We start from the raw sequence: 15,337 nt of genomic DNA, 5'->3' as shown, positions 1-15,337 counted from the left end.
AAGGTCATTTCAAATTTAAAACATCTTTCTCTTTCCTCATTTCTTTTTCTTTCTTTCTTTTTTCTGACTGCCCAGCATAAAATGAGAAGGAAAATAAGAGAAATTGGTCTGTGCCTTCGAATAAGTCAAAGCTTAGGAATTGAGAATTAATGATATTTAACATTGAGGATATGAAATAGTTTTGCTTAGAAATAGTATGTGGATAATATTTCTGATAATACAAATATTATTTTAATATTTAATTTAAAACGTGTTAAATTATTCAATTAAGAATTTAAAGCAAGAAAATACATATTTTATAATTGGCAATACTGGTTAAGAGATTGAATTTTGAAATATAGGATTTTGTTTTATTTATGAAGATGTGTGTGGTACTGAAATATGGAAATAAGCAAGCTGGCCTGGGAAATCAGGTCATTATTTCCCAAATATCTAAAGGAACATCAGGCGGAGGACATTGAAAACACTCCTGAAGCAAGGTTTCTTAGGTCTTCTTCTACTGTGATTGTCTGTCCTCTTTCTACACTGAAACCACAACAAACAGATTTTTTCCTCAAGGTACGTCCTAAAACCTAGAGTAACTAACTCTTCTCCATAGCAAGTCACAGGATCCTGTCTTGAACAGCTGAATCCCAGAGAGGACTGGCCTCACAGCTCAGAGGATAGAGCTGGAAAGACCACAGAGAATCTGAATAAAAGCCCACAGTGGGAAGCCTTTCCCTGCCTCTTCCTACCATGTGACAGGATGCCTGCTCATTTTTCAGCACATCTGAGCACAAAAGGAGACAACCTTGTTTAAGATATCAGTTCTTTATTTCTGAAGTTCCGTGTCACATAAAACATTTGTTTGGGTTCTTTGTTACTTGTTTTATGAGACAAAGTTTTGCTATAGTCCAGGCTCACACAAAACTCACAATCAACTGCCTCAGCTTCCCCTGTTCAGGAATTATAGATTTGCTACCACATATAGGATAAATTTTGAAAGATAATTTTGTTATGTTTTCCTGTTGCTATCTTGTCTGTGATACAGGAGCATCAGCTATAACCTTGTGCTGAATGAGAAAAGACAATAAAAACACCCTGCCCTTTCCATGGGCTACATGCTTGTTCCATGGAATCTATAGTGTGATGAAAAGATTAAAAAAAATAAAGACAAAATTTGGAGCTGTGACGAAAGGATGGACCATCTAGTGATTGCCATATGCAGGGATCCATCCCATAATCAGCTTCCAAATGCTGACACCATTGCATACACTAGCAAGATTTTGCTGAAAGGACCCAGATATAGCTGTCTCTTGTGAGACTATGCCGGGGCCTAGCAAACACAGAAGTGGATGATCACAGTCAGCTATTGGATGGGTCACATGGCCCCCAATGGAGGAGTTAGAGAAATTACCCAAGGAGCTAAAGGGAACTGCAACCCTATAGGTGGAACAACAATATGAACTAACCAGTACCCGGGAGGTCTTGTCTTTAGCTGCATATGTATCAAAAGATGGCCTAGTCGGCCATCACTGCAAAGAGAGGCCCATTGGACTTGCAAACTTTATATGCCCCAGTACAGGGGAACGCCAGGACCAAAAAGGGGGAGTGGGTAGGTAGGGGATTGGGGGGGTGTGTATGGGGGACCTTTGGGATAGCATTGAAAATGTAAACGAGGAAAATTCCTAATAAAAAAAATTAAAGATATAAGATGTTTATTATTAGGGGAAAATTGAAATCATATTAGTTATCACTACTTTTAGATTATTTATTAAACAAATGAAATGAATTAGGACATTTTTACAGTTTTAGCCATTTTTATCTTTTTTGTTTATTTAGTTTGGATTTTGAAACAGCCTATTACTGAATTATTCAGGCTAGTCTTCATTTCCCATATCCCTCAAGAGTAACTGGCATTATAGGCCTGTACCACCAAGTGGTTCTCTTCAGGAAATGTTTTAACATAAAAATTAACTTACAAATTAGGTATTTCCATCAATTGTAGGCTCTAAGGCATTTTAAAGAAGGGGTTTAACCAAAACAAATCAATGCCACATATGGGTCTTGGAAGATCTAAGGAGCTTCTATCATCTAGCTTAATGCTCGCACTACCATAGGCCATGAAAAGGTTTGATTTCTTTAACATATTTCTGTGGAATCTGTCTTCTGAGGAACTTTAGTACACTTTGTTAGATCATCTTTTAGCTTAGGTTATCCCTAAAACAAAACATTTTATTATTTTATTTTATATTAAGGTTACACTGCCATATGAGAAAAATATGAATCCTTTATAATGAATAACACCCTGAATTATCTTTATTTTATTTTTTTGCAAATGTTAAACTATGCCTAAAATTTTTGGGGTACAATCTGAGGCCATTGACTGTTCATACGGGAAGCCCCAATGGTAATGGAGGACGATAAAAGCTTCTTTTGGAGGGAAACTTTTTTTCTTTCAAAAAATAAACACAAATTATATAAATTATTATTAAAGTAACCATCTTTCCCTTAAATCTTTAAATTCATGTGTTGATACTATCTTCTAAATTTTTATTCATATACACGTTATGATAGCTACAAATTATTTCCACAAAACTGAACCTTATGAAATATGCCCTATCATAGACATTCTCTTATATCTAAAACACTACCTTGTTCAGCCATCCTTAGAGAAGTTTACTCTTGCCTCAGATGGAAACATTAGACAGACATTACATAGCAAGAGCAGAGCTTGCAATACATAGTTCTAAATTAGGATGTCTTCATCACACCCTCCCTTTAGGGTCCAGGGAACCCTGTAGAAGAGGAGAAAGAATGTAACAGAAGGAATAGATGCTACCAAGAAAACAAGTCCCTCTAAATCAACAAGACCAACATTCCTCTGAACTCCCAGATGCTGAGGCAGAATGTAAAGGGTCTGCACAGCTTTGTACCAGTTTGGTTCTTAGAGCTGAAAGAAGTGGACACTTGTGCTGATCCTAACTTAGAAACTGTCTCCAATCAATAACTACTTGCAAATAAAAATTCAGTTTCCTCCAAGGGTGTCTTACTGGGAAACCACTATTCTTAAGAGTAGGCTTCATGCCAGAGTAGATGGTCTACAGAAAATGATTTCCCTGCCACCCATAGTTATACCCGGTCTCATAAAGTCACACCATGCCTCTTCCTTTAATAAACACTCCTATCATTTTTATTATATTTCATTTATATATTTTCCTTTCTTCTCTCTACCAACCTACAGGTCTTTTGTGTATGTATTATGGCTTCCAGTTTAGTGTTTTTAACGGAACTTTTGGGTGTGGGATTAAGCAGGTCTGTGTTTTTTGTCTTCTCTTGGGCTTGTTTCTTTCTGATTATTTTGTCTAATTTCAATGTGTTAGTTTGGCTTTACTTATTTATTGAATTTTGTTATTAGCTCAAAGAGTCTTTGTTTTTGAATGAGCAACAGAAAGGAGATGGATACAGATGGAAGGGGTGTGGGGAGGAACTGGGAAATGTAGAAGGAAGGGAAACTGTACTTGGTATATATTATGTGAGGAAAAAGATCCATTTTAATTAAAAGCAAAACCCCAAAACATATCTTATCATCTCTACATCATATAAATAACAGACTCAAATGCACAACTCATGTTTGCAACCTGTAGAATCCTTAGATGGGTTGTGTAGACTTTGCTATGATTTTAATTATAAAAAATGACAGCTAGTGTCTCCTGAGTGTCTAGCATTCCCAATACTTCTTTTTGTTTGTTTGTTTGTTTTTTGAGACAGGGTTTCTTTGTATAGCCCTGGCTGTCCTGGAACTCACTCTATAGACCAGGCTAGCCTTGAACTCAGAAATCCACCTGACTCTGCCTCCTAAGTGCTGGGATTAAAGGCGTGTGCCACCACTGCCCGGCCCCAATACTTCTGGAATCTCTATCTCTTTCAGAATTTGTTTAATATGTTCCAGTACATTCTTACCTCTTTAACATGTTGAATGTGGTATTTAATTAGAACTAAAGCTATAGCTGAAACATTAGTTGTTCTTTATGTTTATGGCACATCATATCCTAAAGGTTTTCCAACATAATTTACTGTTTTTATTTTTGAAATTTTATCTATAAATTATTGATTCTCTTTTCACTAGGAAGTTGATTTTTAACTCCATTGTGCTTTAACATTGGTCTATATTTTAAAAATCCAACTGCTAGACTTCTAAATATTTACTTACTCTAGGGTTCTATTACCATCTATATGGAAACAATTAAACTCTGATCTTAAACAGCCAAAATGGGAGGAGTGAAGACCAAGACAGTAGTTCTTGAAAAACACAACTATTAACCTATAATTACGCAGAGATAAATCAATTTGCTTGTTTCTTCTGTGGTTTGCACATTTTATCTTAAGACTTTCATTTATCAACTTATTTGCTTTAAACTGGATTTTTCTCTTATATTAGATGGCAACATTAAGCCTCTACTCTTGGAATAATTTCAGATTGTAGGAGATACACAGGAAGCTCCTTGAGTCAGTTAGCAATAGTTCTAGGATATATATTATCTTCCAAAAGGCATGTCTGTCAAGAGGAAAGGCAGAAAAATCAGTTTTCTTTTTAAAAAGATATTACACCCAAATTTTCTACCATAGCTTGTTAAGCTCATGCAAAACCTGTCCCTTATTTTATGCACCGCACATTGCCATTTGTACACTGGTCATAAACCGTAACACTAAGGAAAATAAGGGTGGAATCAAGGACACCAGCGTGGGGGGCAGACAGGCACCTGGGATGAAAGAGGTACACCAATGTATTCATGGTTTGCATTGTGATGGAGCAAGAGGTCCAGTTTGCTATTGCAAAAAGGGTGATTACAGAAAACAATAATGTACTGTCCATGTCAGAAACCCACAAGAAAGGATTTTGAAAGTTTTCATTAACAAAGAAAGTATTAAATGCTTAAAGAGATAGGAATTTCTTTAAACTTGGTCTATACATTACATAATATATCTATAATTTAAACACTAAGTTACGGTTTATATGTATGTTTATGATTTTAATTCAAATATTGTAAGGGCTGAACACATCATTGTAGAATATTATTTTACCTAACATTCTCAAGGCTTACTTCTTTTCTATCACTCCCCTTCCCCAAATAGGCTGATGTTTATCATGCCTTATCAGAATTCAGTGTGTTTATAGTTGGGTAACTGACATAAACTGTTAATCTATTGATTGAAGCAGTCTATGATTTGCATTCCCGGGAACATTATGAACATACAAACTACAAGAAAATCACCACTACACAATGATGAATTTCCTGCACCATCATTTCCACACATACTGCTCTGCTATTCAGGGGACAATGGCATGTGATTCCAGCCTCCTGCTGAACAGAGCAAAAGCTTCAGTAGCTAGCTCATGGGGTGCCATGTGTGGCTTTCCTTCCCCCAGGAGACTAGTGTGTTGCAGGCTGAGACTGATTTTTTTTTTAATTTTAAAGTTATGGCACATAGCCTAAGCTGTCCTGTGATGGATATAAAACATGTGCAACTTATAAACTTTATTGTTTCTAGGAACACAGATGTTGAGGTCATCTTTTCCTTTCTTCTCTTCTCTTTTCTTTTTCTTTTTTCCCTTCCTTCCTTCCTTCCTTCCTTCCTTCCTTCCTTCCTTCCTTCCTTCCTTCCTTCCTTCCTTCCTCCCTCCCTCCCTCCCTCCCTCCTTTCTTTCTTTTTCTTTCCTTTAATACCATAGTATAACTTAGTTTCATTTCACCTATGGACCAAAGCAATAGAAAGCACACAAGGTGAAAGATATTAAAATACACACACACACACACACACACACACACACACACACACACACACACACACATGCACGCACGCACCATGTCAGAGATGATAGCCAATTTTTGTCTAGCTATAAAAAAAAAAGTCTGCTTTAGTCAGGATTCATTTTGTGCTGTCGCCTTTAACAAGGATTCCAGGGAGCTGGCAGCTAAAAATGGGTTTGACACATATTTTCCTAAGTAAAGTAGTTTGGGTGGAGTTTCAGCTCAATAGTAAAGTACTTGCTTAGCATGTATGAGACCAAAGTTTTAATCCCCAGTACTAGAAAGGAAAAAATGATTTTTTTGAAAATACACGAAGAAATAAAACTCATAATGGAGAATATGATTACACTTGCTTTGATCTCATAATAAATCTAACACTGTATAGTAGACTATATAGATTAGATGAATATCAAGCTAACTAAAGGAAATATTATCAGGATAATTGAGTGCCAGTTATAAATAATCTTCTATGTGCTCTATCTAATGGATTGGAGCAGGAAGCCAAGCATATCAGAGTAGATAATCTAAACAAATTCAATTGAAAAAAGAAAAAGAGCCTATTACATTGAAAGTCAACAAACCTATAAAATGCTAAAAATGAATTTGCCAGTCACCGACTTGGTACACTGAATACACACATGTGACTTAAGGGAAAGGGTAGCAAGTGTTATCTGCTGTCTTTTTTCCTTTTGACAACTTTCTTTTTATAAATGACATCTGAATCTAGACAGAAACCACATGAAATGGAGACCACAAGCTCTGAGAATTCCATACTTCCCATGATTCCATGGATTACATACTCAACAACATTATTGCTGTAAGGTAATTTTTAAAAATAGAAGATAGTGGTGGCAACGGAGGTGAGAATGACCATGGGACCTCAAGTCTACATAAGGAACACAGGGAACCAAGCATGCTGAGAGTGGGAGGGATAACCTTCCCCAAGGAAGAGCATACCAATTGGTTATCAAATACCAAATGGTCAGCCCTGAAAGCATGGATAAAATAACATTAGAGAGACTGAACGGTCTGTGTTTATGTATTTTGGAATATGAATATATATACAATTATAAATATGTAATAACAATAAAATGTTGCTATAAATTTGAGAGAGCAAGGAGATCTATATGAGAGCATTTAGAGGGATGAAAATAAAGGGAAATGATGAAATTATAATATCAAAATAAATAAAAGTAATTAACAGAATTAAGGTATAAAACCATAATATAAAGAATAAAAAATTATATAGATCATTTTTTTTTACAGACCAGGCACTTAATAGTTTAACCAATTCTTAAATAGTACACATAAAATGTGAGATTTAGTCAGTAAATCTCACATGTTTTCCTCTTGTAAAAGCCATAGTGCATACTAATTTTTGTGAATAGCATAAAAATTCATCATTCCAGTAATAATTATGATTAAAATTTGTATATGTTAAAGAGATAATTGTAACAAGTACATTATTATTATAGCCTTATTTATGGACTCTATCATTAACTCTTTCACAATGGCTTATTTTAAAGGATTCAATTTTGTGTATTACATCTAATATTATTTTGATATATGGTATTTTGATAGTATAGACTTTTAGTTATTCATTGATTCAACAATTTAAGCATTTAACATAAACACCTGCATTAAATAACCAGTTTTTAAACTTTGCTCCACCTTTTAAAAATTTATTTGTCATTTGTAAAATTAACTGTTCTATTTTTATTATCTCTTATTTTTTCTTTCTTTTTTTCCTTTCTGAGATGAAATGGTTCAAATTGAAACTAAGTATTTTTATTTCTATTTACCTCTAGCTTATATACAGACTTATTTAGAAAGAAATCTGTTAACATTTCCAAATTATAATAATATAAAACTAAAACATGTTAAACCATGAAACGAGCAGAGTAGTTATTTCACAATTCATAAAATGATTGCATGCAAAGTGAACTTGTAACTTACAGTTATACAAAACAGCTCTTTGAATCTCACAAGCAGATTACACTTGTACCAAGCAATTAGCAGTATGATAGAGATGATCTAAGTCAACATATTAAGTAATTATCAGAGGGCGGGGGAGAGAGAGAGAGAGAGAGAGAGAGAGAGAGAGAGAGAGAGAGAGAGAGAGAGAGAGAGAGAGAGAGAGAGAGAGTTACCATTAGGTGCTTCTGTGGATCTTCGTTCCTGTTACTTGCTGAAGACTTTACAAAGCTGAGTTTTTAATCTTCTATGATCATATTTTTTGTTTTAAAACCAGAATTGGATATTTTCTCCTAACGGCTAGTGTCCAAATATAAAAAGCACGGGGAGTTGGCGGTCGGATGCCCTCAATCGAGGTTGATTAAATCCAGGATCTGCACTGTGTCAAAACCCTTTTTGCTGCCTCACATTTTCTAAAAATGGAAAAGGTGAAGCTTTCACACATAGCGGGCTCCAAATAAACACTGTGCCCAGCACACGGCTCGTGATAACCAGCAAAAACATTTTTTTTTCACACATCAGGAAATTCTTCCGCTAGCTGGTCCCCTCAATTCTAATAGGACATTTCTCCATATTAATGTGAAATTCAGTGTAGGAGACCTGACAATTCTGCATCCCTCAGGCTATGTTTGTCCCAAAGAAGCATTAGGCATAGTAGCCTTAAGGGACTTTTATACAAAACTTTCTGGAGTAACATATAGTTTACTTGGAAGAGGGGGAAAAAAAAAGACAAAATTAAACTGGGTCACTGTGGTGATTGTTTATACTATAAACCTACGAAAGTTATTTTACTTTTCTTTTTTGATTTTCTTACCTTTACTTTCCTGTTTTATAGATAGAAGCATTGTGGTTAGAAAATTAAGCCTGAACTAGGCGATAGTTACCCATGGAGTTGTAGATCAGTGGCCGAGATCTCTCACTTTCTGTGCATTAGCCGTAGTATTCAGCACTCATGCTGAGACTGACAGGCTAGTGTTCTTTCTTCCTTTTTATTTTTATTTTTTAACATTTTAGTTTTAACGCTTGTGAGATAATCATTTTTTTTGACCAAACAACACATTTTTTTTCAGTTTGAATAATGAAAATTAACTACAATATATTGATTTAATGGGTATTCTGACTTGTCTTGGTATGTGCTCTTTCTATTCTAATATTTGCAGTACATTTCACATTCACTATACTTCAGTACCCCTTGTCTCAACATATTTCATCAGCTATTATGGTTGCTGAGCTGCCAATAAATTATTTAGCTGAAATAACTGTTCTCTGGTAGAGAGCATCCTTAGGATGAACTCATCAAAATGTAACCACCCCAGCACACACAGAAAACACTCCCTACAAAACTGTACTGAATACATCAGATTTCTAAATAAACTTTAAAATAAATGTGACTTAGAAAATATGTTTGCTTTTTAAAAATTCAAACAATCAAGAAATATTAATAATAGTTTTATTGTAGTAAAGAGAGTATATGAATGATTAGATAAATATGACACTTTTTATAAGACGTCATCAAAAATCCATTTTAGGTCATATGAAAGCCTCTGTCCTTTTTTTAGAATTGAAATGAATTAGCAATAAACATTTCTTGAATATTTAGCATGAAATTGCTTCTTTTTAAATATTAAATGAAAACATGCATGTGAAGACAAAAAAATGTATATTTTTGTCTAGCTCCATAATAGTCTTAGCTTCTAAATGTTAAAATCAAATTGATAATCACAAATTGGTTTGTAATCTCTTTGAAACACAGGTGAAAAGGGAAATTATCAAAAACTCAGGCCATACTTTTAGCTCCGAGTTTAGAATTGACTTGCTTGTTAAAAAAACTGTTGCTGTTATTTACTAGAAGGTTTGTAAGAAGTAAATCCTTGATCATATGGAGGCATTTTGAAATTATGGTATCTTAACGTGATCGTAGACAAATAAAGAATAAAACTCCACTAATCTGTACCCGTTCTCTCTTACTGTCATGGGGTTGGTTCCTCTGCATCACATCTATTGGTCCACTTTGATATTCACATACTTTTATTACTCTCGGGTATTGGTTTTTATAATAAAGATATTACTGCAGCAGACATGTACAACTTTTAAATGCAGTTATTCTTGTCTTGATTCCTTATTCTCCAAGCTTTTCTTCTCAGTTTCATCTCCCGTTGTAATTTGAAGACTGCCTTTCTTATAGTCTGATGGGGGCAAGTTCTTTCTGTTTTTCCTTAGCTCTCTCCCGTTGTAATTTGAAGACTGCCTTTCTTATAGTCTGATGGGGGCAAGTTCTTTCAGTTTTTCCTTAGCTCAGTATCTGTGTTTCTGTGTCCTACATTTCAATGGTAACTCTGTGGGCTACAGTATTTTTGATAGAAGACTTTTCTTTGAGTATCATGAAGAATTTTTGTTATTCTCTCTTGCCATTACCTAGTTCCTTCTGTAAAATTTTCTAAGAGGAGACTTATTTTGGTGCTGCCTGTTTTGTTCCATTTTCTTCCTGACTCTGATCTCTTTATCTTCCATCTTCGAGAGTTTGATTACAGGATGTTTTAGGGATTAAATCTGGCTGGTGATCTTTGACTTTTCTATTCTTGGGTATTTGCTGCCTTACACTGGGGAGTTTTCTGATGCTACTTCTTCAGATGAGACTGCTAGCTTCTCTGCATTCTCAGATCCCTTTGGCTACAATATCGATCTACAATGCTCCTCCAAATTCCCCATTGCATTTCTTTATTACTCTTTATTTGTTTATTTTTCTTTCCTTCCAGCTGTGTATTTTCAAATTCCCAATTGAATTGGAAAGACATATAAGAGAGGAGAAGAAAAGAAATAAGCCATAATAAAGCTAGAAAAGTAAGTTACAAATTAACTACAGTAAGAACTTATATATACATAATTATATTTTAAATAATGCAATGAATTAAGTTATTCAGTTAAAAGACATATAGTGATGAACTATATAAAATCAAAAACAAACAAGTATAGTTGATAAGAAACTTATCCCACTTTTAAGGGGATGCTTTGGACTCACTAGTTGTATGACACTAACTTAATCACCTGTAAAGCAAATGTCTCAGAACTGCCTACCAGTTAGAATTCCATGACTTAATACTGACAAAATAACTGTGGGGAACAATTATCTTCCTCAACACTATTGCCATAAAGCATGTCAAATGTATTCAAGGGGATATTCAATTTGAAGAATGATAAAGCTTATTTTGATGATTTAATGTAAAGAGGAAATCAGATTAGTCACATTTACAGGCATTATAAGCATTTGCTATTTTCTTTTAAGTAGTGAAAAGCAGAAAAAGAGGATTCATTTGAATGTGACCATATTGGGAAGGGGGGCAAAGAGATCCTGAGACAATCCATGTCTGTCTTCATGAATCCTGGCATGAGAAAGTGTTTAAATAAAAAGCAAGAGATATGCATAACTGTGCATTGCACAAAGCATGGACATCTGCCCACCATGTCTGAGCAGCTAGTCTTTCCTACAAGATCAGTATCTCCTGCAACTTCATCTTTATAAAGGAGCTTTCATTTCATGAGTAGCACCAGGCCAGACTAGCACCATAGTTCTAAGAACTGGTGATGCCCTCAATGCCTACATGAGATTCTTTACCCCACATTCCACTTACTGTATAACCTCTGGATATGACAAAGACCTGGATATTTATGCTTTGAGATATTAAGAGAGAAAATACTATATTGTTAGCCAGGTTCTCATAAAGATTATGACATATTGTAATTAACCTCCCCAAATTACTGCATATTACAAATGTTTCTCAATGCTCACCAATATTAGCAGCAAGTTAAGGATATCTATTTTATGATCTTGAAAGATGCTTACCCTTGTACATAGGTATCTATTATGATAAAACACCTTGGCCCAATGCAACTTGGGGAGTAAGGCTTTTATTTGGCTTACAATTCCTGTTCCCAATCCAGTAAGATACTGGAGGTAAGAACTAATACAGAAGCTGTAGAGGTAGACTGCTTACTGGCTTGCTCCCATTGGTTTGCTTAGCTGCTTTTCTTACGCATTCCAGGACCAGTTGCCCAGGGGTGGCACAGTCTACAACAGCCTGGGTCCTCCCACATCAATCATTTAAGAAAGTATCCCATAGATTTGCCTACTGGCCCAATTGATGGAAGTGTCTTCTCAAAGGTAGTTCTCTCTTTCAAGGTGACTTTAGTTTGTTTCAAGTCAACATAACACCTAACAGTTACTAACAGGATGAAACTAAACTAGTTGTGTATTTTTTCTCTGTATTACCATGTATTGAAGACATTAAACATCAGGAGTACTCAATTCCTTTTGCAAAAAATTCAGTTCACTGGAGTTTGTTTGCAAAACTGAGCTTATGTTACTTAAGCAAGCCTGTTGGTCTGCGGCACTAACCATTGCACTACTAAACATGTCAACAAAGACAGATAGACCTCCTTCAGCTAAATCAGAGTGGAAGTAATATTCACTTCTAGTGGAACAGAGACAGAAAGAAAGGCCATGCAGATACTGCCCCATCTGCAGACATCAACCCCAGACATTATTGCTGATCCCAAGAAGCTCTTACTGAGAGGAGACTGGTATAGCTGTTCCTGAGAGGGTCTGGGAGAGTCTGACCAATACAGATATGAATGTACAGAGAAAACATTGGAATGAGCATGGGGACCCCAATGGAGAAGTTAGGGCAAGGACTAAAGGAGCTGAAGGGGTTTGCAAACCTATAGGAAGAACAACAATATCAACCAACCAGACCCCCCAAAGCTCCCAGGGACTACATCACCAATCAAAGAGTACACATGGGAAGACCTGTGGCTCAGTAGGATATGTAGCAGAAGACTGACTTATCAGGCATCACTGGGAGGGGAGCCCCTTAGTCCTGTGGAGGCTCGATGACCCAGGGGTAGGATAATGCTAGAGTGCTGAGGCAGGAGTGGCTGGGCAGGTGGGGGAGCACTCTCAGAGAAGTAGGAGAAGGGGGTGGGTAGGGAGTTTGTGGAGGGAAAACTGGGAAGGGGGATAACATTTGAAATGTAAATAAATAAATAACCAATACAAAATGAAAAATTTTGAGTGATGAAGAGAAATCATATATTTTCCTAAGTAGACATTCACAAGAGTGTCCCTAAAGCACGTAAATAAAAATAAATATATAAGAAGAATCATGCAGAAAATATATAAGCAGATAGATAGATAGATAGATAGATAGATAGATAGATAGATAGATAGATAGATAGGACTTCCTTGTTTTTAAACCCATTCCTAAGCACAAATCCCTTCAAAGAGTAAACTGTAGATCTCTAAACACACGGGGAGCTTAGTCTCTGATGATATTTCTTCTTGAACCTTAAGGACAGATGTGAGCCCTAGTCATGCATCATGGTTGATTACCATCATTTCAGTTTATGCAACACAGGCTAAGGATTTTAGTTTTTAATTTAACATTTAATTTATTTGGTATTACAGTAGACAAAAAGCAATATTCCATGAATTTTTTTCTTTGTTATAGCACATCTGCACAATAAAAGTATTTATGTCAAATGTTAGGTCAAAAATATTTACAATGTGCCTTGACAATCATGTATGTCTGTTTATTGTCTTTCCAAAATTAATCCAGTTTGTATTTTAAAATGTGGCTTTAAAAGATAGTTTTTAAAAGTTTTATACATGAACTGTTCCCTGGTGCATCTTAGTAAGTAGAAGAATGAACACCATGTGCAAATGTATAAATAAAATTATCTGAAGAGCCATGGCTTATCATTAAGATAACCCAACTATCTTCCTAGCACGGAGAACCAAAGATTTGTTAAGTTACAGGACAATGAAGACCTTTCAAATATGGTTGAGCTGTAACAGTCTGACTTTGCTGTGTGGATATATCCATAGTTTAGTTTCTCAGATGAGCAAGCATTACGGGGCAGCAGAAATCACCTTGGGGTTGTAATCAAGTCATTTGCATTACGACAGGAGCTAGCGAACAGGGAAGATTAAAAGATTGTACTATTACTCAATAGTTTTTGAGCTCACATTTGACATTGGTCATGGATATAAAGTTAATGAATTGACTGTGGAATACAAACCTTTATACTAATCTGCCATCTCTAACGAAGGAAGAAAAATGGAAATGCTACAGAACAAAGAGAAAAGAACATATGGCTGAAAGGAAGCAAATGATGCTTTTTGGCTGACAGATAAAACATATATGCCTCTGTGTGTGTGTGTGTGTGTGTGTGTGTGTGTGTGTATTTTAGAAATTATCTTTTATCAGATAATAATTTTATATAACAAAATGCAAAATTCTTTTGATTATGAAACAATTCAGAGTAGTTTATCTTTTAAATAAAGATTATTATGAGGTTTCAATAAAAATGACATTGATCTATTTATTTGTGTAGATATGTATAGTCAGTGCGCATCTGCAGGGTATATATGGGGGATCAGAGAATAACTGTGGGAGCTTGTTCTTTTCTATTAAGTCATCTCAGAAATCAAACTCCAACCATTAGGCATTTACCCACTAAGCCATTTCACCAGGTCTATTAAGTGTTGTATTAAAATTACTCTTCAGTTTAAAAAAATAACTACATATCAAAATATGCTTAATTAAAGACATTAGAAAATATGAATAAAGATAAATAAAAATTAACAATTCATCTGAATATATAATAAGTGTCAATCAAAGACTGTGTTTCTTTTAATAATCACCATTTATTGGTTAATAAAATGATCATGTAATAAAATAGAAAGAATGAAAGCTTCATATCCACAAAAGTTTTATTTTGGGCCAGGCATGGTGGTGCACGCCTTTAATCCCAGCACTCAGGAAGCAGAGGCAGGCAGATTTCTGAGTTTGAGGTCAGCCTGGTCTACAAAGTGAATTCCAGGACAGCCAGGACTACACACACACACACAAAAAAAAAAAAAAAAAAAAAAGAAAAGAAAGAAAGAAATTCATTTTGTCAAAAGCTATCTGAATGGAATAAAGAGATTCATGCCAAATGAGTATAGAAAGAAATATGTCAACAATGCTATGTGCACAATAATTTATATTTGTATTTATAGAACCAAATATGGATTTATAACAGAATACTACTATGTGTTCATATCTATTATCCATCTATCATCACCATTATCTGCTCAAATAGCAGTGAGAGTGCATGTAGTTCTAAAGTCTATATTAAAGCACTGAAAAAATATAACATTTGCCCTTTCAGAACTCATACTTTAAGAAGAGGAGATAGATTACAATAAAGGAGAGAATGTAGGAAGAAAATGAGTGACCTGTGTTACTATCTTAATCTAAATGAGTAGCAAGAGCTGTTCCTGAAGTTTTCTTTGCAAATTGTATGAAATGAGGAAGCTGACCACAGAGCTACTAACCAGAAGAAGAAACTAGGAAGGACAAAGTACCACGTATGCCTGGAGTTCCCTAATCCAGGCCACCATCTATTGATTAGATCTGAGGAGCGAAACCTGTCCAATGGAAGCCACTTAGACATGCTTTTGGATGATTTTGAACAGAGTTGTGAATAATCAACATATTCCACCTATATATTGCAATATTTACATAATTTAA

General features: G+C 35.1%; 1 protein-coding gene across 2 annotated transcripts in view; it reads right to left on the bottom strand.

Annotated features, from left to right (window-relative positions):
* Nucleotides 1-15,337, bottom strand: part of Sema3a (sema domain, immunoglobulin domain (Ig), short basic domain, secreted, (semaphorin) 3A) — a 478,664-nt gene that overhangs the window by 315,233 nt on the left and 148,094 nt on the right. Inside the window, exon 1 of one of the 2 annotated variants that reach the window (XM_011240665.3) lies at nt 7,943-8,087. The exons of the other annotated variant lie outside the window; for it this stretch is intronic. The gene's annotated coding sequence lies outside the window, so the exon portion shown is untranslated. Of the gene's footprint in view, nt 1-7,942; nt 8,088-15,337 lie in introns of those variants that run through there. 2 annotated transcript variants of the gene reach the window in all.

Source organism: Mus musculus, chromosome 5 (assembly GCF_000001635.26).
Source record: "Mus musculus strain C57BL/6J chromosome 5, GRCm38.p6 C57BL/6J".
Classification (NCBI taxonomy): Eukaryota; Metazoa; Chordata; class Mammalia; order Rodentia; family Muridae; genus Mus; species Mus musculus.
The sequence above is the reverse complement of the archived record's forward strand: the minus strand, read 5'-3'. Positions and strand labels throughout refer to the sequence as shown.